We start from the raw sequence: 4,171 nt of genomic DNA on the forward strand, positions 1-4,171 counted from the left end.
GGATGAGGGGAGAGTGATGGATGTTGTCTACCTTGACTTCAGCAAGGCTTTTGACACTGTCTCCCATAACATCCTCATAGGGAAGCTCAGGAAGTGTGGGTTGGATGAGTGGACAGTGAGGTGGACCCCTGAATGGCAGGGCTCAGAGGGTTCTGATCAGCGGGGCAGAGTCCAGTTGGAGGCCGGTAGCTAGTGGAGTTCCCCAGGGCTCAGTACTTGGCCCAGTCTTGTTCAATTTATTCATCAATGACCTGGACGAGGGGACAGAGTGTACCCTCAGCAAGTTCGCTGATTGCCGAGTGCTGCACCTGGGGAGGTCGAACCCCACGCACCAGTACAGGCTGGGGGCTGACCTGCTGGAAAGCAGCTCTGCTGAGAAGGACCTGGGAGGCCTGGTAGACGACAAGCTGACCATGAGCCAGCAGTGTGCCCTTGTTGCCAAGAAGGCCAATGGTATCCTGGGGTGTTTTAAGAGGAGTGTGGCCAGCAGGTCAAGGGAGGTTATCCTCCCCCTCTACTCTGCCCTGTTGAGACCCCACCTGGAGTACTGTGTCCAGTTCTGGGCTCCCCGGTTCAAGAAAGATGAGGAACTCCTGGAGAAAGTCCAGAGGAGGGCAACAAAGATGGAAGCTCCCCAAGAGAAAGTATCCCTCTCCGAGCTAGAACAGCTGCTATAAACTATTTCTGATGGATGTTTGAACACATTCTTAAAAACCGCTGACAGCATCTCTTGATATTAGTAGCCCCACATAACAGTGCAGAGAGGTACTCAACTGTACCCTGTTTTAGTTAGACTAAGAGAACTGCTCTGAAATTGCCTTTGCTAACATTCAAGCCCATTACTTTATGTGCACGGAAAATCGTCTATTGCTTTCTTCTTTGCTGTATATATTTGAGGGCTATTACATCTCTCAACAATCTTCTCTCTTGCTTGGCCTGTCCCCAGCCCTGGTGAGGAGCCCCATGGCTGCTGCTGGCCCGGCTGCCCCTGGCCTGCCCTGCTCCATGACTGGTGTGGTGGGACGGGCCCCGGCTGGTGCACCCTGCCCTGCCACTCCCGGGCAGCCCTGGCCCCCACAGTGCCCTGACAATAGGAAAAACAAGGAGCAGTAACTCTTGAGAATACCTTCTCTGTTTTAGCAGTCTGTGGGTTAAGCTTCCTATGGAGCCAGCAATTCCAACCTCTTACTTAACAGATCTCAATGGTGTTTTTCCTTCCACAGATTTGTCTAAACATTTTTAACATATCTACCCCATTTTCTTTTGGAACATCTTGTACTTCTGAGTTTTACAGTTCAATTTTACTCCATGAAATGCCTTTCTTCATTTTATATGTCCCTCTTATGTTTGCTATTTATCTGATGTACTGAGAAAGTGCAAACAGTCAGCGCATGGGCCCTTATTTGTTGCCACTCATATCCCTTCTTTAGACACTTTTTTTTTCAAGTTAAAAAGATCTAATGTGCTTAATTTCTTCTCAAGCCAAAGTTGTCGAAATGTTTTTTATTATTTTGTTGCCTCTCTCTGCAATTTTTCAAACACCGACCATGGAGCTGATTCTTCGGGGAATTCTCTGCAGTGATTCCCGGATCTTTCCCGTGTGCCAGTGTCTGCTGTGCTCATTATTTTGTGTGCTGAAGTGATTTGTTTTTTCTCCCTATGTGTCCTACTTCATACTTGTCAACCTTCAATGTCATCTACCATTTTATAACTTAGCATTTGGCATTTAGATGACACTCTACAACTCCTCATCTACGACATTTGTACCACCACAAAATTTTGCAGTCCTGCCGCTTTTCCTGTGTGTTAAACAATGCGGTCTCTATGGACCTGCTTTTCGTATGCAATTTCACTGCTCACTGCCACCTTCTTTCTGTCTTTCAACCAGTTAAAGGGAGAACTTCCCTCTCTATCCCATGACAGTTTACGGTTTCTTAAATGTCTCGATCAGCTTGCTTTCACTGACATGGTCACTGACGCTTTCAGAGTTGTGATAGATATGAAAAACAGGGTTTCCCTTTGCAGAATCCTTGCTGATTTTTTTCCACTCATGTGCCTTTGAATTCTACCTGTTTGCTTTTCTGTAGTTTGCTTTCTTTTTTCCAATATGGAAATGAAACTTTCCGGTCTGTCTCTCCCCAGCTGGCCTCCGCAGCCCTCTTAAAAACTGATGTTGCATCTGGCACCTTCCATTCCGCGGGTACCACTCTGGCAGGAGCAGTAAGTTACACTCCATGGTGTCTGGGCAGGCAATTTCATATCTGAGCTCCTTTAAAATCACTGGGTGAACATCACCTGCTCCTGCTGGTATATCGCTGTTCATTCTATGGACTTCTGGCCCTTCAGCTGAGACCATTTCTGCAACTCACCTGCAGACATCACCTGCAGATAAAAGCTCTGCTGTGGAAACCCTCCAAAGTCCCTCTACAGTGAGCACCGCCGCAGGTAACCAACGTGCCCTTCCTGTGCCCAACCTGGATTCTCTGAGCACTCCTGTTCTGCATCTCTCATCTGCAGACCCTGCAGTCGCCATGGCAGGTTTCCCATTTCTGATGTGGTTTATTATTTAGCTTTTAGTGCATCTGGCTTAGTGTTACTCAACATTTTTTCTTGCCCTCCTTAATGATTTTTTGTTTACCTTTTTCTGAGTTCTTTTCAGCTTTTCTAATTTGGATGCATTTTCTGTGTTTTGAACGGTAGTATTTTATTCTTCCTGTGCTTTGGTGACTCGTCTTCTGGACTTCCCATTCCCATAAGGATGTTTTGCTCATGGGCATTGTGGTCACTATCACACCATTATTTTTCAAAGGTAATGTTTGACCCTGATCCTGTATGCTGTTCATGGTTGCACGGCTTCTCCTTCTGTCATGTCTGACTGCCCAAGAAACAATAATTTATTTGTTAAAAAATGTAGCACGAATTAGAGCCCAGCCTGACATTTCCTCACTTCGCGGAGGCAGTGAGTAACTGAAGTTTTCCGTGTCCACCATGCTTTCTGCCTTACAGCTTCACTGGTGTCTTGTAGCTTGTCATATTCTGGTTGACATTTTAGTCCTAACTGCACTTTTCCTATTTTTGAAATGTCAGATTAGAGGGGTACTGTATTTTTTTTTTTAACAGTTACTTTATTTTCCTAAAGCTTTCTTTAGTGTATGGTGCACCTTCCGTATTGATACCATCTTCTTTGTCTTTCTGATATTTGCCTTTTCACCGTGTCCCGCTGGTTGTCTCCCAGCCACCACCTCTCTTCTAGGCTGGTTCTGATTACCAACCAGGTGTTCCAGTCTACCCAACTTCATTTTGTAATTAGTAATATTTCAAAAAAAAAAAAAAAATTATGGTTAACTTTGGGCTTGGTCTGATTCTGGCTAAATAGGCCTTTATTTGTTGAAATTGCTGTTTGTTGTGTTTCCCATTGGAATTTCATTGACTTCCATCCTGTTCTTTACCAGAGGACACAGCATGATATGATTTTGCGCCTAGAAGATGAGCACTGTAGCTATGGGGCTGGCTGTTTGTGCAGAGAAGCTTTCCCCAAGGCTGTAAGGGACTTTTCAGTGCTTTCTGTGCTCCGGTGAGCACAGCCTCAGCAGAGAAAGACCCAAAAGTCACAACCCAGGCTGCAATGGGAGCGTGGCTGTAGTGTGACTGGTAGGAGTTCCCACTTACTATTCTCACAGGAGACTTTATTTAGCCTCATTGTGACATGGAGTTGACTGTGCCTTATTAAATAGTTCCCGTTTAATCATTTTGCTGACACACAGGTAAAAATGCCGCTGAAGTACCCAGAGGTGTGCGTAAGTAGGGAAGTATCTTGGGCTGAAAAATACCACCTAAGGCTTAGTGTTTTCAATGTTTATTAACTTCTGAGTTCACTTCATTTTAAACCATTCAAAAAAAAGGATTAGACTTAAAGTTCTATTGGGAGTGTAAAAATAAATTCATTGCAAAAAAATTAAAATAAGTTAATTGTTATTACTTATTTTTTTCATAGACCCATAAGTTTTAGAATCTAGCACCTCAAAGGTATAGTTTAGAATACAGATGTGGATTTCAAGTGTGAACCTTAGTGTTTCCAAAACATATGTTCATTAAAATGTTAGTTAATATAGAATCATAGAAGCGTTTAGGTTGGAAAAGACCTTTAAGATCATCAAGCCCAACCGTTACC

The sequence above is a fragment of the Egretta garzetta genome, unplaced genomic scaffold, assembly GCF_000687185.1.
Source record: "Egretta garzetta isolate BGI_Z169 unplaced genomic scaffold, ASM68718v1 scaffold217, whole genome shotgun sequence".
NCBI lineage: Eukaryota > Metazoa > Chordata > Aves > Pelecaniformes > Ardeidae > Egretta > Egretta garzetta.